The sequence below is a fragment of the Erinaceus europaeus genome, chromosome 2 (assembly GCF_950295315.1).
Source record: "Erinaceus europaeus chromosome 2, mEriEur2.1, whole genome shotgun sequence".
Taxonomy (NCBI): domain Eukaryota; kingdom Metazoa; phylum Chordata; class Mammalia; order Eulipotyphla; family Erinaceidae; genus Erinaceus; species Erinaceus europaeus.
Window position 1 is genome coordinate 162,957,618 of NC_080163.1, and position 23,875 is coordinate 162,981,492.

General features: G+C 40.1%; 1 protein-coding gene across 5 annotated transcripts in view; it reads left to right on the plus strand.

The window, feature by feature from the left end:
- The first annotated feature begins 16,457 nt into the window (after window positions 1-16,457).
- The window catches only part of ABCC12 (ATP binding cassette subfamily C member 12), a 99,003-nt gene continuing 91,585 nt past the window's right edge, over window positions 16,458-23,875 (plus strand). For all 5 annotated transcript variants that reach the window (XR_009548300.1, XR_009548301.1, XM_060185608.1 and 2 more), the window contains exon 1: window positions 16,458-16,584. The gene's annotated coding sequence lies outside the window, so the exon portion shown is untranslated. The remainder of the gene's footprint in view (window positions 16,585-23,875) is intronic.

The following is a 23,875-nucleotide window of genomic DNA, read 5'->3' on the forward strand; positions in this document are numbered from 1 at the left end:
AGCTGTTCAGTTACCAAGTTCCAGCAATAAAAGCCAGAAATGAACCTAAAGAATCCAGCAGAAAACTACTGGAAGTTATAGGCAATATAGCAAGGTGTCAGGCTACAAAATCAATGTACAAAGATCAGTGGCATTTCTTTATGCAAACACTAAATCTGAAGAAGAAGAAGATATCCAGAAATTACTCCCATTCACTGTTGCAGCAAAATCAATAAAATACCTAGGAATAAATCTGACTAAGAACTGAAAGACTTGTATATTGAAAACTATGAGTCACTACTCAAGGAAATAGAAATTGATATGAAGAAATGGAAAGACATCCTATGCTCATGGATTGGAAGAATTAATATCATCAAAATGAATATTCTCACCAGAGCCATATGCAAATTCAATGCAATACCCATTAAAGTTCCACCAAGCTTCTTTAAGAGAATAGAACATAAACTGCAGTCATTTATCTGGAACCACAAAACACCCAGAACTGCTAAAACAATCTTGAGGAAAAGAAACAAAATGGAGGCATCACACTCCCAGATCTCAAACTATATAAGACCATCATCATCAAAACAGACTGGTACTGAACAAAAATAGGCACACAGACCAGTGGAACAGAACTGAAAGCCCAGAACTAAACCCCCACATCTATGGACATCTAATCTTTGATAAGGGTGCCCAAAGTATTAAATGGAGGAAGGAGGCTCTCTTCAATAAATGGTGCTGGGACTACTGGGTTGAAACATGCAGAATAATGAAAATGAACCACCTTATCTCACCAGAAACAAAAATCAACTCCAAATGAATCAAAGACCTAGATGTCAGATCAGAAACTATCAAATACTTAGAGGAAAACATTGATGGAACACTTATCCACCTAAACCTCAAGGATATCTGTGATGATGCAAACCCAACTGCAAGGAAGACTAAAGCAGAAACAAATCAATGGGACTGATTGAAAAGATTCTGCACAGCCAAAGAAACTATCACACAAACAAAGAGAACCCTCACAGAATGGGAGAAGATATATTCACATGCCATACATCAGACAAGAGACTAATCACCAATATATACAAAGAGCTTGCAGACTTAGCACCAAAAAAGCAAATGACCCCATCCAAAAATGGGCAGAGGATATAAACAGAACATTTATTACAGAAGAGATCCAAAAGGCTAAAAAACACATGAAAAATTGCCCCATGTCGCTGTTGTCAGAGAAATGCAAATAAAGACAATATTGAAATACCACCTCACTCCTGTGAGAATGGCATACATCAAAAAGGACAGCAGCAACAAGAAATGCTGGAGAGGCTGTGGGGACAGAGGAACCCTTCTGCACTGCTGGAGGGAATGTAAATTGATCCAGCCTCTGTGGAGAGCAATCTGGAGAACCCTCCAAGGCTAGACATGGACCTTCCATATTACCTAGTAATTCCTCTCTTGGGGATATACCCAAGGACTACATAACACCCAACCAAAAAGATATTTGTACACTTATGGTCATAGCAGCACAATTCATAATAGCTAAAACCTAGAAGCAACCCAGGTGCCCAACAACAGATGAGTGGCTGAGAAAGTTGTGGTATACATACACAATGAATACTATACAGTTATTAAAGACAATGAACCCACCTTAGCTACACATCTTGGATGGAGCTAGAAGGAATTATGTTAAGTGAGCTAAGATAAAGATGAGTATGGGATGATCCCACTCATCAACAGAAGTTGAGAAAGAAGAACAGAAAGGGAAACTAAAAGCAGGATTTGACTAAATCTGAAGTAGGCCACCAAAGTAAAAACCCTGGGGTGAGGATGAGGGTGGATATTCAGCTTCCCGGGGCATCAGGGGGGTTGGGGTGGGTGGGTGGGATGGGAGGTCTTTTGTTGGTGGGAATGGTGTTTATGTACACTCTTATTAATTTGTAGTCATATAAATCATTACTTAATTAATATGAGAGGGGAAAATTGATTGTATATCTCAAACTTTTTAAAGCACAGACTCAGTATTTTTAATACATAGGCTGAGTCTTTGATATGTTGACTCTGTCAAAAGCCTAGACCAGGGAGAACAGAAGCAACCAGTGGCACAGCTGTGTAAAAATAATGTCAAAGGACATAAAGTATAGTGATGTTGGGCATTATACAGCAAATCCTAACAAAGGGATTTTTCAAAGTTAACCCAATTGCCAAATAATGTGATTATGGCAATAACTATCTATTGTCTTCTTGAACCCTAAGACAGCAGGAACCTCACATTTCCCCTATAGAGCCTGTATTTCCCCTGTCCTGGAACCTCTAGAGTGGGGTGCACTTTCCTGCATGCTTCTCTCAATTCACATCAAATAATATTGCATCTGCCAATCCCAACCTAATCAGCGTAATGAGTACCACCTCAGCATGCTTGACTTCAGACTGTGTCCAGAGACTTCAGGTGTGGAATGACAACCTTTCAGCTTCATTACTCGGATGAGACCTTTCCTTTCATAGTATTCTCTAATTCCATTCCAGACAGTTCACTTCCTAACAAAGTCCCAAAACCTAGATATAGACCAGGTCCTGTGAAATAGATCATATGTTCACACGTATCCATAAACTAGGGCAAAATATATACCTGAAAGCAAAAGTACACAATAGTCGCAGTGAGTACCCCCCAACACTTCATCTGCACTATTCCAGCTTTTAGGTTCATGATTGTTCAGCAATTTGTTTGACTTTGTATGTTAACTCTCTTTTCAGCCACCAGGTTCTAGATGCTAGCATGATGCTGACCAGACTCCCTGGACAAATGACCCCACCAATGTGTCCTGGAGCTCCGCTTCCCCAGAGCCCCAACCCTACTAGGGAAAGAGAAAGGCAGGCTGGAAGTATGGATTGACCAGTCAACACCCATATTCAGCAGAGAAGCAATTACAGAAGCCAGACCTTCCACCTTCTGCATCCCACAATGACCTTGGGTCCATACTTCCGAGGGATAAGAATTGGAAAGGTATGAGGGGAGGGGATGGGATACAGAGATCTGGTTGTGGGAATTATGTGGAGTTGTACTCTTCTTATCCTATGGTTTTGTTAATGTCTCCTTCTTTAAATAATAAAAATAAAAGAAAAAGCAGGAAATGGCAATCGCCCCCCCCCCCTTTTTTTTTTTTGCTTCTAGGGAGACTTCATTGTTGGAGAAAATATTTCAAAGTACTTTCAGATTACAGTGTCTGGTTTTGGCCTTAGGAAAAAAAAATCAATTCAATCTACAAATATTTCTTACGTGGCTTCTTGCTTTGGGCCAGGTGCTGATATTCCTGACTTCATGGCACTGGGGATCAGGTGAGAGTGAGGAAGCAGTAAAAGGTAAATAGGCTGTCCCAGAGTGGAGTGATAGGAGTTGAGCCCAGGGTGTTGGAAAGGCAAACAGGCTTCCTGGTGGAAGTGAGGCTGTGGTCTCCTGCTATGTGAAAAAATGAGCAAATATTTGCTCAGAAGAAAGGAATTGGAACAATAAAGAATGTTACAATGTGGAGAGAGCAATAAACAATTTCCTATGGGAATGATTAGCTAATGCAATCCCTGGACCAAAAAGGAGAAAGCCTGCTGCCTGGTGTTAGTAAGGGAAGCCACCCTTTTCCCTCTTTTCTGGGCTTCTTAACAGCACCTGCTACTTCTCCTGGAGTGCTTTCCAGGTGAATGTCTTCTCTGGCCTGAAATTCCCTTAGTTTGGTTTATCACTCCCCCTTACCCTTACCTTTTTTCTGAGTCTTAAGGAGTGTTTGGGAGCCTTACCTGCTATTAAACCACTAAAACTGCAGCATTCCAGTCACCTACCCACCCAATGGGCAATAGAGTCACTCTGCTTTATCCTCTTCTGGAACTTGAATTGTGTGTTAGAAAGCACTCCTCATGTTTTCTCCAAGTTGGCCAGCAGATGACAGGCTTCTCCCAAAAACAGGAAAAAGGCCCTGCAGGTTTCAGATCAAACCTGCAAAGATTCTAGTCTGGGAAAATGTTGATCTCTGAGAGGGCAGGAGAGGAGCCCCATTCTACTCGCTCTTCAGGGTCTCATCTAACCTTCCTTGGCCTCGCCTCCAGCAGCCTTTCCTTCTGCAACACTTCTCAGGTGTACTTGCACTTTGGAATTACCAAGCTTTTTAAAACAGTATTTCTGTCCACTCCTAGACAGGTTCTGATTTCATCAGTTTTGGACAGAGACAAAAGATATATATATATATATATATATATTATATATATAAATAATAATATAATGTAATGTAATATATAATGTTATATTGTCATCAGAGTCATTAATCAGGCTCAGTGCATACACAATAAATCTGCCACACCTGGTGGCTATTGCCTCCCCCTTTTTTTCTTTATTTGTTGGGACAGATAGATATTGGCGTGAACGGATAGAGAAGAAAAGATACAGATACCTGCAGACCTGCTTCACTACTTGCGAAGCTTTCCCCTTGCAGGTGAGGAGTGAGGGCTCAAACCTGGGTCCTTGTGCATGGTAACATGTGCTCTTAACCAGGTGTGCCACCTCTGTCCTCCCAAACATTGAATTTTCAGTTGATATCAGGTTTATTTCTGGGGCTTGGTGGGTGCCTGAATAACCGATATACTGCCCTGGCAGTAATTTTTTTCCTCTTTCTTTCTTTCTTTCTTTCTTTATTTCTTTATTTCTTTATTTCTGTCTTTCTTTTTTTGTAGAAAAACTAAGGGGGAATGGAGAGGCAATTGTAGCACTGATTCACCATTCATAAAGCTATCAGTGCTCCATTGGTGTGGACTGGGGGCTTGAATAGGGGTTCTTGTGCATGGTAATATGTGTACTCTACTGATGTGCCACTGCCAGGCTCTAGGGTTTTTTGTTTGTTTGTTTTTTGTTTGCAAACTTGAAGTGAATTTGTAATTCAGCAAAAATTCAGAGCTGTTGGCTCCAAGCAGCAATAAAGTATAAGGTTTTGAAAAAAAATAGTATATTTTTAAACAGTATTGGTCATGCTTAGTGATGAGTATATGTTTGTCTTGTCTATTAGTATCTCTCTGTTTCTGGGTATCTGAATTGTTTTGCAATAAAACTAAAGAAGATTTTTGATATTTAAAATAATATAAAAAAACAACTGTTAGGTGACTGGCTAAAGAAGCTATGGGATATATATTTCATGGAATACTACTCTGCATTCAAAAAGGATGGTATTGTATTCTATGGGACAAAATAGATGGAACCAGAGGTGATTATGCTTAGCAAAATAACTTAAGAAATTGAAGACAACTGCCAGATAGTTTCACTCATATGTGGAATCTAGAGATCTGATTTTACCACGAACTCCCCCCCCAAATCCAAAAACAAAATAGAAGCAAACAATCTTTTTCTAAGACTTATGAGAACTATGGTGATTATCTTTGGGTGGTGAGAGAGTTGGGACACAAATCTTTGGTGATGGATGTGATGTGGAACTGTCAATTATAATTTTACAATCTTGTAACAAACTATTAATAACTGTAATAAGATTTCATAGAACTTTGTTCTACTTCCTTACACTTACTGCTTTATTACTTGCATTTTCAATTACATCCTGGTGGGGAGGAAAGTAATTAATATATAATATAATATATAATTTCAACTCTAATGTCACTTTATTAAGAAGATATTCATTCATAGAATTTTGTTTGTCACAAGGGCACATTTCCCCAGAATTGGTATTATACATTCAACCAAACTATTATCTTGTTCCACCATAGAGACACAGGTCCCCAACCTCTCCTTAGACTCTTCCCTTCTCCCCTGTATTGTCCTTTGCTTTTGTTTCTTTGAGCCCATCTTTTAGCAAAATCATCTAGTATGTTTCCTTCTCCTTCTGGCTTACTGTGGCTATCATAGTATTTTGAGGGCCTAGGGTTTTTAAAATATTTAATGTATTTATTTTAATTTCATAGATACCAGAGCACTGCTTAGCTCTGGCTTGTGGTGGTGCTATGGGTTGAACTTGGGACTCGGGAACCTCAGGCATGAAAATCTCTTTGCATAACCATCATGCTTTCTTCCCCCCACCTGTGTATATGGGTTTTAAAGAATTTATTGTTATTATTTTTTGGTGTCACTGGAGACTTGCACATGTATGATTTCATTGTACTGAGGAAAGAGACTGAGTGAGCACAGTGCCACTGTATCATTCCCTATGTGATACTGGACTTTGAACTTAGGTTTTGTGTTTGATAAGACCCTACCTGGTGAACTATTTTGCTGGCCCACTAAAGGTTTTAATATTTCTTCAGTCCATATCTCTCCACTTGGTCAAGTGCAGCAGATAAAACTCAACACAATTTCTGTTGTGTCCCACAGTTACAACAAGCCATGCAGAGAGCAAAGGAGCGTCTTCCCTATCCCTTCCTTCTAGTCACTCCATTTTGTCTGTGAAATAGAGGCACTTCAAAGGACAACTACCAGGGACTGACTGAATCCCATATTGTGAGGGACCAGCAAGGAAGAGCACAGATTCAGTCTTCACATTCCTGAAGGGCTTGTTCTCTCTAGAAGTGACTCCAGATGGCAGTCCTGGCCCAGAAATCATGGACATCTGGGTTGTTTATTGAAAAGGTACCGCTCAGAATGGCTGGAATTATTTTCTGATTCTGAATGGTCTTCCGAGGTAGGATGAGGAGACTTTTGATGTTAGCCCTAGCCTTGGAGAGGGCTCTCAGAAGGTTCCCGTTTGCACCATATTTTGCATGGGTAAGAAACTGGATTGAATGACTTCAATGGACTTGATAGCTTGGTGCAGTTATGAACACAATATGCTGCCTTATGATGGGGGTTCTGAGACTGGACTGGTTCTTCTTCAGCTCTGTTGGGACCCTGAGAGAGAGGAGGAAAGAGGGAGGGGCATTTAGATGTAGTAATAGGGTTATGTGTGGCTCAGATGGGAAGAGGGGACTGGACCTGGAAGAAAAAGGGGGCAATTATGTATAAATGTAAACAGATAGTTGTGAAGATGATAGTTAACTCATGTCTGCAACCTTGGGAGAACTGCTGTGGCTTGCAATGAAGGGACTAGGGATTTAGAACTGTGGTAGTGGGAATGGTGTAACTTTATAAATCAATATTAAATCACTAATATAATAAACAAACAAAAAAGTAAATCAGTGTTCTTTGGAGGGTTAAGATACTGCTTGCTGGGGCCTACCCCCATAGTTCTGATTGACTAGGTGTAAATTGACTAGGTGAATGGGGTGTAAAGATTTGCCTTTTGAACTATGTTCTCAGATGTTGCTTGTATTGAGATGTGGGCCAAGATCACTCAGACGTATCTGAGCTAGTCCATTATCCTAAATGTCCCCCAGTCTGTCCCTTGTTTCTTTTAAATAACTCTGAAATTCATATGTGTCAGAGTCAGAAGCAACTTCAGGGATCATCAGTGCAGATGTTCTTGGATTCCTTAACTATATTCAGGGGGAATCTGTGCAATCGGATGGGGGAAAATGATACCTTTATTTTTTCTAACTGAATATTAGCACTGTTGTTGATTATGAAAGAAGCCACAAACATATAGCCATTACTAGTACCTGTGGCTTTGTCACTAATGGAAAACACATATTCTCATGACACCCTAGTCATTAAACCACCAACTGACTGTGAGCACAGATAGTCTCAAATATCAGTTCAATTGTTTTAAATAGCTCAAACCATCATTTACATGCACCGTTTTGAAATTTTAACAGTTATTAGATCTATTGCTACATCATGTTATCTGATACATCATTGTAGATGTACATCATGTAGCATATATATTATAATGCCCAACATTATCTTTTATATGTATTCTGAAAACCATGTTTCAGTATAATTGGGTTTCTTTGTAGCCCTGCATATCTTATTTGATGTATTTAGAAATTCTATTCTAAGAACTTACTCCAAAGCCAGAGAGGTATATGGCACACAAAATGTTAGCCTGTGTCTAAGGTCAACTCTTATTTTATAAAAAGAAACTAAGTTCCAGACAGAGGAGGTCCTTCACCCACAACTATACCATCTGATTTAGACAGGATACCTTGGAACTCAAATCTGAAACAGGAAGGAATGAAACTCAGAAAGAGTAACAGGCATTGTTGCAAGAGTTGGGGAGAAAGACCTCACAGTGGTCAGGCATATCTTCTTTGAGCAAGGAGCTGATAGCTGACCTTTTCATAGAAGTTATAGATCTAATAAAATGGAAACACTAACAATACCATAGGATAAGAGGGGTATAATTCCCACCACCAGAATTCTGTATCCCATTTCCTCCCCTGATAGCTTTCCTATTCTTTAACCCTCTGGGAGTATGGACCCAGAGTAATTATGGGTGCAGAACATAGAAGATCAGGCTTCTGTAATTGCTTGCCCGCTGAATATGGGCATTGGCAGGTTGATCCATACTCCCAGCCTGTCTCTTTATTTCCCTAGTGGGGTAGGGATCTTAGGAAGTGGAGCTCCAGGACACATTGGTGGGGTCGTCTGCCCAGGGAAGTCTGGTTGACATCATGGTAGCATCTGGAACCTGGTGGCTGAAAAAGAGTTAACATATAAAGTAATATAAATTGTTGATTAATCGTGAATCTAAAGGCTGGAATATTGCAGATGAAGATTTGGAGTCTCCATTTTGGAAATAGCTAGTAGGTTAGGTCTATTTTAGGTATATTCTAAGAGGCTCATGGCTTTACTAGGTTTTGCTTGAGTCTGACAATAACATGCAGGCAGGACCCAAAGTATTGTCTGGGGAGATGATGTCATGGCTGGAAAAAGGGCTATAAAGCTAGATCAGGGAAGAGAGTAGCTCCAAAATATGGGAAAAGTAAGTGTATAAATATTGTTGGCTGTAAACCCCATTGATTTGATCTGGGGCCCATATTCAGAATAGGAGCCTATGTAACCTCTACATCCCTCTAGGTCCGAACTTGCATCCTGTGGTCATTCCAAGTAGGAACATTCCAGGTTGCACCAATTTCAGGACCCATCTTCTTCAGGTGATAAGTAGAGTATGTTATCCAACCCCATTTTGAAGGATGGAACATTCTCTACCATTGTTGATCCATATTGAGGGAAAGAAAGGGGTCCATTATGTTATTCATGATGGAGATGACCAGTGATAATGAAGAGAGGGATCTATTCGAGGTCTAGGCTCATCATGTCTGTGTGGGAATCACAGGACTCCCCAGCTAGGGACTCAGCTAATGAGGTAGCCTGATAGTGACTAAAGCATCATCATTAAAGTATGCCAGTCTCTTGCCCTTATTCAGCTTTTGTAGTCCTTACTTTGATAAGGTTAGCTTTGGAGTGACTGAGGGAAGTGTAATAGGGAGTAGATGGGGAGGGTATCTAAGTCTAAGTAGAAAGTATTTCATTATGAAGTTTATGGTGTCTTTTTTTTTTTTTTTTTAGGTCTTTCTACTTGCTTGCTTCATTTATTGGCTCACTGCAAACTATTGTGCACTTTTGCTTTCAGGAATATATTTTGCCTTACTTTATGGATACATGTGTACATCTGCCCTATCTCATGGGACCTGGTCTATATCTAGGTTTTGAGGCTTTTTTGGGAAGTGGACCACCTGAAATGGAACTAAGGAGCCCTATGAGAAAGGAAAGGTCTTATCTGAGTAATGAGTCTGATGGATTAACATTCCATGCCTGACGTCTCTGGACACATTCTGAAGTGAAACATGCCAAGTTGGTACTCATTTCATTGAATAGGCTGGGATCAGCAAATGCAGTATCAGTTGGTATGAATTGAGAGAAGCATGCAGGAAAGTGAGCCCCACCCTACAGGTTCCAGGACTGGGAGAAATATACGCTCTATAGAGGAAGTTGGAGGTTCCTGCTATCTTAGGGTTTAAGAAGGCAATAGATAGTTATAGCTATAATCAAATTATTTGGCAATTGGATTGATTATAAAAATCCCATTGTTAGGATTTGCTGTATCATACACAACACCACCATAATTTATGTTCTTTGATGCTATTTATATATATATCTGTATCTTATAAAGTAACACCACCGGTTGATTCTGTTCTCTTAGTCTAAGCTTTTAGGAGAGTTAAGATTTCAAAGACTCAGCCTATGATCTGTCCATTAAAAAGTGTGAGACATTCAATCAATATTTCCCCTCTCATATTAATTAAATAGTGATTTATATGGGTATAGGTTTATAGAGGTATACATAAATACCATTCCCATCACCAAAAGACTGTGTCCCATCCCATCCTCCCCCCTCCCCAATGAAGCTGAGCATCTACCCTCAACCTCCACAAGAGATTTTTACTTTGGTATCCTACTCTAAACTCAGTCAGATTCTGCTTTGAGTTTCCCTTTCTGTTCTTCTTTCTCAACTTATGTTTATTAGTGGGATCATCCCGTACTTATCTGTCTTTCTGACTTAGATCACTTAACATGATCCCTTCTAGCTCCATCCAAGATGTGTCAGAGAAGGTGGGTTCATTATTCTTAATAGTTGTGTAGTATTCCAGTGTATATATATATCACAGCTTTCTCAGCCATTCATCTGTTGTTGGGTACCTGGGTTGCTCCCAGGTTTTAGCTATTATGAATTGTGCTGCAGTGAACACAAGTGTACATATATCTTTTTGTTTGGGTGTTATGGAGTCCTTGTGATATATCCCTAGGAGAGGGATTACTGGGTCATATGAAAGGTCCATATCTAGCCTTGTGAGAGTTCTCCAGACTCCTTTCCACAGAGGTTGGACCAATTTACATTCCCACTTGTGAGATATTTTGATTATATATATATAGTAAAAGTATGTATATGTAAATATATACATATAGAAATTCAGATGATTATAATATGCTACTCATACATTTTTGACCTTCATCTTTAGTTGCTGGTTCACCCCAAAGCTTTGGTATTTCCTACTTATTGAGAGTGATAAACATATCTCTTATTAGATTAAAGAGTTGACTTTCGGGGAAGCACCTAAGGAGGGGGACTGGTTTCAGGGGACCAAATGTGATTAGGGGGCTGGAACTTAGTTCTGCTCCTCTAGGAGGAAGAGACTAGGGCTGACCACTGAGTTAACAGCTTCCAATGAGTTTGTCACTCATGCAGATGTAATGAAGGCTCCATAAATATCCAGAAGGATGGGCTTCAGCAAGTTCTCAGGCTGGTGGACATGGATATTAGAAGAATGGCATACTTGGAGAGTGTATGGAAGCTCTGTATCTTTCTCCCACACCTGGGCTTACACATCCTACCCATCTAACTTTTGCTGAATAATATACTTTCTTTGTAATAATTTGGTTATTAGGTAAGCAAGGTGGGCTCCCTAAGTTTCATGTGTTGATCTAGTAAATTGATCAAACATGAGACTGTGAAAACCTTTTGATGTCTTGTTAGTCAGCTAGAAGCACAGATGACAATGGGCTTGTGACAGGCACTGGAAGTTTGAGGAGGGGACTGTGGAGACCACCTATCTGTAGCTGGTTGGTCAGAAGCAAAGGCAATAGCTGGGTCTGGCTGCCCACCTCTGGTCTTTGAAGTAGAAGGTGGGCTTGAAAGACTGGGCCATTCAACCATCCAATCTCCAGATAAATAGTGTTAGAACTGGGTGGACTTCTCAGACATCTTGCTTATTGGCATGGGGAGACCTCTATACACTATACATTTGTTAGAGTCAGGTCAGGAGCTCAAAGCACCCAGCCTACACTTACTTTGTTCTTGCTACCACTGCATTAACTCTGAGCATAAACCAGGGCAAAATCATTTCTATTGATTACAAGGATTATAATTATGGTGTTTCTTGCTAAACCCTTGCTTTCCAAAATGCTCTGTGGTTTGTGCTGTGCTCTAGAGGCAACTACACTAACCCAGAGCTTCAGTTCTAATACAAAAGTCTCAGTGCCAACCAACATCCCCTGAAATTCTCCTCAGACCCTTCAGTCTTAGAATTCTGAGGGTGGGGAGTCGGGTGGTAGTGCAGTGGGTTAAGCATAGGTGGTGCAAAGCGCAAGGACCCACGTAAGGATCCCGGTTTGAGCCCCTGGCTCCCCACCTGCAGGGGAGTCACTTCATATGCAGTGAAGCAGGTCTGCATGTGTCTGTCTTTCTCTCCCCCTCTCTGTCTTCCCCTCCTCTCTTGATTCCTCTCTGTCCTATCTAACAATGATGACATCAATAACAATAACAATAATAACTACAGCAACAATAAAAAACCAACAAGGGCAACAAAAGGAAAAATAAATTTAAAAAAAAGAATTCTGAGGGCAGTGTCTGATTTGTAATTGAGAGTTTAGGTAATATCACATAAGATGAAAATCATAAGATTATCTATAGCTGCTCCAGATGGCACAGGGATTTTTTTCCCCTTTCACAGTTTGTGCAAAGAAGGAAATCAGATGCACTGCACAATTTTTATGAACCAACGTTTTTTTTTCTAAAAAATAACTGAGGCTAGGGATATAGCATAAGGCTTATGCAAAAGGATTTTCATGCCTGAAACACCAAAAGTCCCAGGTTCAATCTCTAGGACAACTGTGAGCCTGAACTGAGTAGTGCTCTGGTAAAAAAATAAAACAAACAAGCAAACAAACAAAACTTGTTCACAATAAGCATAGTTTTCTTAACTCTAAGAATGGAATGTTTCTTTGTGTAGGATGAGTTTTTATGCTAGATCAGCTTTCTGTGCCAAGTGACTTGCTTAGTCTCTGAGGTGTAAGTGGTGGAGTTGAGGTCAGAACACCTGTTTGCTGCCCAAGCATATGTCATTTTCTTTATTAGAAAACTCTTCTCTAATTGAGGTATTCATGTGATTCTGGTTAGCTAATATATGTTTCAGCCACATATGGCTTCAAAAACCCATCCAAATTCCAAGGGATGTCACTTGGCATCAACTTTATTTAGGTCCCTCTCCTTAGGCACATCATAAAGATGAAAAAACAAAAACACAAGCTCCTTCTTTTTAGCAGATATTTTGTGTATTCTTACTGGACAGCTTCCAATATCAACTCAGAAGTTTGAGTGTTTTATTCTCATGGGATCCTGCCAATTAAAATAATTATCACTTATAAATAATACATCTGCTAAGTGTTTACTATGTTTAAGGCATTGTTTTCAGCACATTACTTACAATTTGCACTTATCAGTGAATTTACAGTGCTTTGAGGTTAGTAGTGTCTTTGTTTTGTAGTTGCAGAAGTTGGAATTTAGAGAAGTTAAGCTTAGATCTGATTTCAGAATTCCTGCTCTTAACTACTACATACTACTGATTCTGTGTAACTCCACACTGATTTCTGAGGGCTTCCTGGGGCCTTTATGTCTCTCCTTCTCTCTCTCTCTGTCTTTGTTTTTCTCCATATATATATGTATGTATTTATAACAGTAAACACACATTTATATTTTAAATTATTAAAAATATTTAGGCAGATGGGGAAGTTACAGGATTTCACTCAGCATGGAGTCCTGGGCTTCATTTCTGGTACCACATAGGCAGGAGCGATGCTTTGGTTCTCTCTCCTATTAAATAAATAAATTTTAAGTTTTATTTTTAGAGTTGACTGAATCCATGTCTTTATGGTTTATTGAAGACATGCTGTTCAAAGACAGAAAAATGGAACGTCTTAGACAAAGTCAATGAAGATCTTACAGAATATCAGAGTGGAAAAATTCTCTGAAGGAGTGACTGAAATTTTCCAGCCTTTTGACAGATGCATGTTTATTTGTTTACATACAGAATATAATGTACTGATATACATATATCTAAAAATAGACTATGTAAACTGATTAGACAAATATAGACAGGATTTCTCATATTTTCTCCCTGTACTGCAGTAGTGTCTGTCTGTCTACCCTCCTCCCCCCATGTACCTTCTTTGGCCTGTGGAATGTGTTCACCCAGCCTTGGTGCTATGGTCTTTGTGAGTGGCATACTGTCTAGAATAGGAGTTGTACATTCTTTTTAAAGGAATCCTTTAGGCAGAACCCGTACAGCTTCTCTCCTTTATTTCATGCTAGAATCTACTGTCTGAGAGGTCAAGCAGTCCTCTTTATGTCATAGCAAATTCCTGTGTACCTAGGTAGCAACCCAGCTCTACCAGATCTGCTGCAACTTCGATAAAAACTCCTTTTCAGTCTCCTTCCATCAATCTGAAAGCATTTGAATTTGCTTGGAGATCCTGAAAGTGAGTCTTATGCTGAGATCTCCTGGGGTTGTTGTGAAGATCAAGTGGTAAAAGGAGGAAGAACTTTGTGAGACACAAAGAGCTCTACAAATGTCAAATGTTATTATTAGCAGTGGTTTACATTTATGGAGAGATGAAAGGAGGCACATAAAATGGGTTCTTAGGTTTAAAGAAACCCTCTGGCACCCAGCTCACTCTAGAGGCCAGGAGACCTTCCTAATCATACCTGTTTTTCTGTCCCATCTGTGGACCCTCCCTGCATCCCAATTCCCTTTGGGACACAAATAGGAGAATGACTTGGTTAGAGCAGCCTTCGCTGTGAGTCACCTCCCCAGGAAGTAAATGAGTCAGAAATAGTCAGCAGAGAAGGCACCAAGAGAGAATTAACCAAGGAAGGAGTAGCAAGGCTAGTATTCTCTCAGGAATGAGAAATAAAAATATTACTTACCTATAAACTGTGATTGAGACTCCCCTCCCCAGTCCATTTTAATTTAACAGTATAAAATTGGCAAGTGGGGGAGTCCGGCGGTGGCGCAGTGGGTTAAGCGCACGTGGCGCAAAGCGCAGGGACCTGCATAAGGATCCCGGTTGGAGCCCCCGGCTCCCCACCTGCAGGGGAGTTGCTTCACTGGCGGTGAAGCAGGTCTGCAGGTGTCTATCTTTCTCTCCCCGCTCTCTCTGTCTTCCCCTCCTCTCTCCATTTCTCTCTGTCCTATCCAACAACAAAGCAACGTCAACAATGGCAATAATAACCGCAACGAGGCTGCAACAACTAGGGCAACAAAAAAGGGGAAAAAATGGCCTCCAGGAGCGGTGGATTCATGGTGTAGGCACCGAGCCCAGCAATAACCCTGGAGGAAAAAGAAAAAAAAAATTGGCAAGTGGATAAATCACTCTTAGGAGCTCATCTCTCTTTTCCTCCATGGACTAAGGGAGAGTCATGCAGTGAAAAAGATAATATTTTGGGTAATTCAATAATTATTGAAGGCCTCAGACTGTGCCTCCCACTTGTCATTAACATCTTTTGTGATTTTTATCATGAAGACTTAAGCCATTGCATTAATCAATATACAAAGCATCCAAAACTAGTTTAGTATTCTCAGAATAGAGTTCGAACTATTACTTAAAAAAAAAAAAACTAAGTATGCCTACATACTTAAATGTTACACTTTTAAGAGGAAAACATGATTTATGATGACAAAAAGAAAAAAAGGAGTAGGGAGGGGGTCTTGGGCAAGCTTGAAGTATTCCAGCAAGATTTGCCACAAAATCTGTCTGAGTTAAGTGGAGAGGAACTTGTAAGATTTCTAAATTAAAGGTGAATCAAAATTTGTTATTTGTGAATTGAGAGATTGTGTTCCCTCCCAACCAATTTTGTAATTGATTGGACTCTCTCAACCAGCTCTGAGCTTGAGTACTTGCCTTTTTTTTTCTTTTCTTTTTTTTTTTTTTTTTTACTATTTTTCTTTTGTATTCTTTTTTTTTTTTTTTGAGAGAGGAAAGAAGTAGATAGTGAGAGAGGAAGAAAGAAACCTACCTGTAGCCTTGTTTCCTTCATACTTTCATGCAAGTGGGGAGACTGGGGTCTTGAACCCAGACCCTTGTATACAGTCATGTATGTGCTCAACTAGGTGTGATACCACCTGGCCCCTAGGCACTTTTTCTGAGCCTACACCATGGCCAGACATGTCAAAGGGCTCAAGAATTAGGAAGAGACTTGTACTCCAGAAATGTGCAATGCTTGTGGGTAACACCACAGTAAGTTTTTAGTTTAAGTCTTACACTTACCTTCTACTGAATTCAAAGAAAAAACCCAAATGAATGAGCTTAAGTTGCCTTTCATTTCTGGTTGAAGGAATGTGCAATGAATGGATGAGATTTTTGTTGTGAAGTTTGGATTCCCCTCTCCCCTCCCAGGACCCCAGGTTTTCTTCACCTTCGTGGAAATGCAGAGAGGGAAATGAATAACTTCTGGGAGGTATGTCCCTGCCCTGGGTTGGGAGTCAGAAGCCTTGGCTGCTGCTCTCAGCCATGCCCTGAGCCTATCATAGCAAATCTTGTGTTCTGTAGAATGGAGTTTAGGAACATTTATTCCTTTACACAAAGGTGTGATGTTACAGGCTGGGAGAGGTCAGTTTTCACATTATATAGAGGTGACTGTCACTGAGAGAGTTGTCCTGGGTGAGGGTAGTGCCCTTTAATGTGGGCAGAGAGAATACTGGTCTCCCAGAGTTCCCTTTACAGGTGTGCTGGGAGCGGCAGTTGAATGGGGCAGTTGGAGACAAGACCTCTGGAGTGGGGCAAGGGAAGGTGAATCTGAGGTCTACAGAGAAGAAGAGACCCAGGCAATAATACAGTAGGAAGCACCCCACTGAGCTCTATGACTTTTGCCTCCTGCTGACCCTCTAGTCCTTGGGAAGCTGACATTTCCTGCCCAGGTAAAGTCCTTCTCCAGCAACCATGGGGGTGTGTGTTTCCCAGAATGGGCTGTAGGGGGTGCTGATGCCCATGTGGGAGGCAAGCAGGATCTGGAGTCTTCCAGAACATAAGGGAGGTGGGGCCAGGACATCTCCTTTTTATGAGCTTCTAGTACCACAAAATAGAAATAGAAATGATAAGACAAGATTTCCAAAGCTATGACATACACAAGCCTACTACATTGACCAAATGAAATCTGTGAAGACACATGCTGGGGTACACAGGCATATGTGTACACACACACACACACACACACACTGCACATACACTATGCTGCTCCTAATCTGACCACAGGATTTATTTTTAAAAACTTGATTTCACAGTATGGTTCACACAGGTTTAAAATGGGGTTCCCTTTCTTCCATCTTTCTGGTCATCTCTGTAACTGAATAAGTGACCTTATTTGGTGATACTTTCACATGTGATTATTTGGGTTCTCTGGGCATGAGAGGGCCTTAAGCAAAAGCACCTTACTCCACTCTTCTTTCTGTACCCCAAGATTTAGATTTATATTCTTTCTCACCTTCCCCCTTCTCTTTAGAAAGGGAAAGAGAGCGAATAAAAGAGATCACAGCACTGAAGCTTCCTTCAGTGGTTGGGGACTAGGTTTTAACCTAGGCTGTGCACATGGCATGGCAGCATTCTAAGTGAACTATTCTTTGCAACCTCAATATTTCACATGCTTCTCTTAGCTCCACTCTCTATCATCCTCTGCCCTCCACAACCCCATCAGCCACTACTCATGGACCCTCCTCCTGCTCTATCTGTCTGCATGCTGGTAGGGACAGCTGGAGCAGACAGATGGGAGACGTGAGGATTATGATCATCTCCTCTGGAGGAAGAGGCAGTGAGAATTGGGAGGAGGGCATATTATAATTTTGGTGGCTTTAAGGATGCATTTATTATGAAATAAATAGTGTTGTAGTCTCTTATCTGGGAAGGATCTTATAGTGAAAGTGCATTTGCACACAGTTGATATGCATCCTAAGGGGGGCACTTCTATTTTGGGTACCAAGGACAACTGAAGACCTGTTGAATGAGGAATATGAATGTTGTCACTTTTGTGGGACAGAGAGGCCAAAATGGAAACTATTTGACCAAAGTGGATAGAAATGGAAAATAGTTCTTTTTGAAATAGTCCAGAGGTCCAGACAGTGGCACATCCAGTTGAGTGTACACACCACTATGCTCAAGGACCTGGGTTCAAGTTCATGGTCTCCACATGCAGCTTCAGGAGGCAAGCTTCATGAGAAGTGTAACAGTGCTGCAAATGTTTCCCTCTCTACCTCCCTCCCACTTCCGTCTCAGTTTTTGTCTGTCTTTATCTAATAACAGCAACAAAAATAAATAAATAACCTCCAAATATCTATTGTTCTGCTGAAAGAGAAGAGAAGAGAGAGAGAGAGAGAGAGAGAGAGAGAGAGAGAAGGATGGGGGAAAACAAATGTACTGTAAGTATAAAATCAGTGAAAATGTGATGAGATTAAAAATGCTAAGTGATTACCTTAGTCAGGGAGACAATACAGAGTGGCGGGGATTGTGACAAATTAAAGTGTGTGTGCTTTGTCAAAATGGGAGTGCCACTTGCTCAATCTGGTTCTTTGGCAAAAACAGTGGCCTTTTATTTTAATGTGATAGTTCCCAAGTTTTAATTGTTTTCTACAAATTAAAAACATGACAAAAGCAAACCAAACTGTGCAGACCAAATAAAATGAATCTGCCATTTATGCATGACCCACTGCTTACTGGTTTATATCCCCAGCTCTGAGCAGAGACTTTCCTGCCTCTGCCTTGTCCAGTGTTCAGAGGTCAGTTTAGGAAAAGCCACCAGCAAGCAAAGGAATGCATAATGGTTTTGCACCTCCTACCTAACAGCATATGCTATGAGTGGAGCAAGGCATGCTGGGATGGGGCCATAATGGCTGCAAGGGTTATGGCCTGCTCAGACTCTTGCTCCTCCTGCTTCTCCTCAGAGCCCCCTCCCGCTCTCCCTGTCTGCTTGCAAGCATATTTGTCACTCCAGGCAGCTCTTCACTCCTGGCAGAGGAAGGCATGACAGACGGGGATAGAGACGTTAGCCAAAGCAGACTTCCTGATTTAAAAAGTCTCATTTTCCCCCTGGGGCTGCCAAATTTAGCAAAGTGCCATTCCAGCTGCACTGCTTCCAAGCTGTCTTAGGTAATCATAACTCTGCATTCCCTGTGGAGTGTTCAAGGAAATTACCTCCCTCCAACTATTTCCTATGCATTCTGATTACACGGACCAAGCTGGGGGGCCTGGTCCTCTACCACAATGGACACCTCAGAATCAGGGCCCCTTATGACAGGCAGATTGACAGTTTGCTTCCAGGACTCTGGACTCTTCAATATTAGAAAATGTGTGTGTGTGTGTGTGTGTGTTTGTGTGTGTGTGTGTGTGTGTGTGTGTGTGGTGGGGGAAGTAATATAAATGATAAGAGAGATATTTACTTGGGCAGTTAGGCACACTTTCCCACAGGGTCAACTGGAATGAGAGGGGCTAGTCCAGTTATCATGGATAAAGGTTGTGGGGGATTACAAGCAGGTTATTATTGGGGGGTATGTGGAGGGATGAGATGATGATCCACAGATTTGTGGGCATAATTAGGGTATAGATGGGGTCTGTGTCACTCCTAACAATGATTGCAGGAAAATTGCATTTACTTTAAAGAAGGAAAATACAGTCAGCCTCTTTGGGACTATTCTTTAAAAATGTTTAACTTTTTATTTTTAATTTCTTTTATCATCATTTTACTGGGAGGTTAATGGTTTACAGTACAGTTGTTAACACATGAATACAATTTCGTACCTCCCCAAGACAAGTGTCTGCAAAACACTCTCACCCCAAACTTCTTTTCCACCATCATGTACCAACTTTTTTTTTTAAAATGAGTTTCAAACTTAAAGAAGAATAACAAGAGTAATGCTAAGAAGTTTTTCAATGTAGCTAACATTAATATTTTGTTATATCTGAACACACACTGTATGATTTCTGATATACCTGAGAGTAAATGCCATTTTGATCTGCTGTCTCTAAGCACCTCAACATGCATTTCCTAAGAAAACTCTGTTACATATATAGTAAGCATGTGATACAAATCATTGTCAAATTGTATACATCTCAATATCAGGGATTTAACTTAGTTGACAGTCTATATTGAAACTTCTTTTTTTGTTTCAGTATCATTCCTAATTTTTTTTAAACTGAGGATATTAGCTTGGGGCCATGGTTTTATAGAATGTTTCGTTGAATTTGTTTGGTTGTTCCTCATGACTAGGTTCAGGTCTGTTGCCAAATCTTATAGACTCTTAGTCTGACTGGTCATAAAAAAATTTTTACTTGAGAGACTTTTGTTCTCTCTGATGCCTGTTTGGATTTTTAACGATCTTTAGGGGTCTGGGATAAGACTCACTGAGTACAACTCCAGGTCACCACACAGTAGTAACACTACAAAAAGGGGAAGCTCCATGCTGCGGTCTCTTCTCCTTCTCTTATGTCTCTCTCCTACTCTGTCTTTTACCTTCTATCTGAAATTAAAAGGTCTCCTGGGAACAGTAGAACAATGCTGGCACAAAGACCCAGTGAAGCACAGGAGGTAAGGAACTAAAAAGCAATTCTATTTGGCGATTCTCCCCCAAATCATTTCAATTATATTTCAGAACTTTCTGTGATAGTTTTCATCTTCACCTGGTAACCTGCTTTCCTACCTTTGCTTTGCTCAGCCTAACCTTGTGCACACTGCAGCCTGGGAGGTGGCCCAGTGGTGTTGGGAAGAAGCCCTGAATAGCTGACCAGGGACCACTTTGTCACTGCTCATGACCTATGTTGTGACAGTAACAGAGGATAGGAAAGTTATAGAAAGACTCCAGTATAAGAACTGTGCTCATGTCTAGATTTCTCTCTTCCTGCCTCTTAGATTGTATTTATTCAGGGAGCCATGGTCCCATTAAAGGGCAAGAAGTCAGTTTCTTCACTTTTCTAAGTGTGAATATCTGTGGAGCAGTTAGTAGCTTTCCACTATCTTCTTGGAGCAAATCCAGGAAAGCCAGAGATTTTGGTACTTTGGGTAGGGGGAATCTATGAAAGCCCTACCCCATAGCTTTGATTTTAATTCACCAATACTTAATACTCAGAGAATGACAATTTAAAAATTTTTTATTTATAAAATGGAAATATTGACAAAATTATAGGATAAAAAGGGTACAATTCCACATAATTCCTACCACCAGAACTCCATATCCCATCCCTTCTTGATAGTTTTCCTATTCTCTCTCTGGGAGTATGGACCTAGGATCATTATGGGGTGCAGGAGGTGGAAGGTCTGGCTTCCCTGCTGAAGATGAGCATTGTCAGGTTGATCCATACTCCCAGCCTGTCTCTCTCTTTCCCTAGTGGGGAAAAGAGCTCTGGGGAAGCGGGACTCTAGGACATGTTAGTGGGGTCATCTGCCCAGGGAAGTCAGGTTGGTATCATAGTAGTATCTAAAACCTGGTAGCTGAAAAAGAGTTAAGATATAAAGCAGAAAAATTTGTTAAATAATCGTGAATGAACCTAAAGGCAAGAATATTGCAGGTGAGCATTTGGGGTCTCCATTTTGGAAAAAGCTAGTAGGTCTAATTTAGGTATATTCCAAGGGGCCATGGTTTTACTAGTTTTTTCCAGAGCCTGGCATCTAATATGCAGGTGGTCCCAACTGACAATTTTTTTTGTGAATATTTTATTTGGCTTACTTGTGAATAAATTGCTTGTTAGCAACTTTTGTCATTTTTCTAATTGATTGTAATTTTGTTATTGATATAAATTATGTATATTTTATAAATAAAAATGATTATACCTAAAATTATATATACTGATTATTTGTAGTTTAGTGAATCAAGCACCTTTTTGTCAGTATATTTCTTTCCTTTCTTTTTCCTTTTTCTTTTCTTTTCTTTTTTTTCTTTTCCTTTCTTTTCTCTCTTTTTTTTTTTGCCTCCAGGATTAAGGCTGGGGCTCTGTACTAGCCCTACAAATCCACTGCTCCTAGCAGCCATTCTTTTTTCAAAATTTATTCTATAGGATAGAAAGTGATTGAGAGGTGAGGAGAGCCAGAGAGGGAGAAAGATAGATACCTGCAGACCTGCTTCACTGCTCCTGAATCATCTCTGTTGCATGTAGGCAGTGGGGATTTGAACCTGGGTCCTTGAGCATAGTACTATGTGTGCTTAATCAGATACACCATCTCAGCATATTTTTTTTTATTAACCTTTAACAAAATCATAATCTTTCAAAAGATTGTTTCTTTTGTTCATCATGACTTCCTTAATCACTGTTGATGTTGATCCTGATTTCCTGGCTTATATTGTTTACCAGGTTTCCTCATTCTAAAGGCATTCTCCCCCTTTCATATTGCACTGTATTCTAAGAAGCACTGTATTTTAGTTGATAAGGTTGCTTATCCAAAGTACTATAGGTTTGTAATTTTGATACTATTAGCATGATATTTAATTTTTCTTATTTTCAATCATTATACATTTGTATTTAAAATATATCTCAAGTAGGCAGCATATTATAGAATCTTACTTTTACTTTAACCCTAGAAACATCAATTTTAATGGGAAGGTTAATGCTATTCATATTTAGAATTATTACATTCACAATTATGAATAATTCTGAGTTTAATTCAGTTTGCTGTTTGCCTTATTTATCTCTTCTGGTTATATTACTCTGTTCCTCCTTATCTATCTTTTTTTTATGAGGAATCTACTACTCAGTGTTCCATTTTATTTTCTGGATTGACTTCTTATTTTTATGTCTTTATAGCGTATGTATTTATAGGAATAACTTTATGCTATACAATCCATTTTAATATGTCTTATTCTACTATTTTTTCTGAAGATAGGAGGTATATATCAGAATTCTCCTGTAGTCATAATTGCTCAGTCATTTCATTTCCTTCAAGTAAGATGGAAAATATACCAGTGACTCTCTAGGTTTTGGGGCTTCAGCTCTGATCAAGGCAGATGTGTTTGCAAAAATAAATAAGGAAGTGGAAAAATTTACCTAGAGGAAGATATGTCTGATCTGAATCTTGAAAGCTAAATAAGAATTGGTCAAGTGAAGGGAGGGATGGTTATATTGTTCTAGTTTGTGGCAGTGGTAGGTACAAAGTACAAGAATCAGAGACAAAAAAGATACTATAAAGTATCTAATCAAATAATTTCTACTTGGACCTAGATACCCTCCTCACCTACTTCCTATTACACTTGCCTCCATCACTCACTCCAAAGCTAACCTTGTCAGATAAAGTAAGGACTACAAAAGCTGAATAATGGCAAGAGACTGGCATACTTTAATGTTGACATTTTAGTCACTACCAGGCCACCCCATCACCTGGGGCTCTAGTCAGGGAGTTCCATGATTCCCACACAGACATGGGCCTAGACCTCTAACAGATTCCTCTAGCCACTGTCACTAGTCATCTCCATCAGGAACAACATAATGGACCCTTTTAGGGCCTTTATGTAGGCCCCTATAGGACCTTGTCCTCAATGTGGATCAACAATGGTAGAGACTGTTCCATTCTCTGAAGGGAAGTTGGATAACATACTCTACCTACCACCCGAGGAAGTTGGGTCCTGAAATTTGTGCAGCCTGGAATGTTCCTAGCCATGACCACAGAATGTGAGCTCAGACCTATAGGGATGTAGAGATTACATAGGCTCCTGTGCTGAATATGGGACCCAGATCAAACCAGTGGGGTTTACAATTAACAATATTTATATATTTTCCCCGTATTTGGGAGCTACTTCTTCCCTGATCCAACTTTCTAGTCCATTTTCCTACTATAACATTATCTCCCCAAACAATAGTTTGGATCCGCCTACATATTAGATGTCAGCCTCTGGCAAAAACTAGCAAAGTCATGGATCCCATGGAATATACCTAAAATAGACCTACTAGAGTTTTCCAAAATGGAGACCCCAAATGCTCATCTGCAATATTATTGCCTTTAGGCTCTTTCACAATTATGTAACAGATTTTTCTGCTTTATATCTTAACTCTTTTTCAGCTGCCAGGTTTCAGATGCTAACATGATACCAACTTGACTTCCCTGAGCAGATGACTCCACCAATGTGTCCTGGAGTCCTGCTCCCCAGTGCCCTGTCCCCTAGGGAAAAAGAGACAGACTGGGAGTATGGATCAACCTGCCAATGCCCATGTTCAGTGGGGAAGCATTACAGAAGCCTGAAC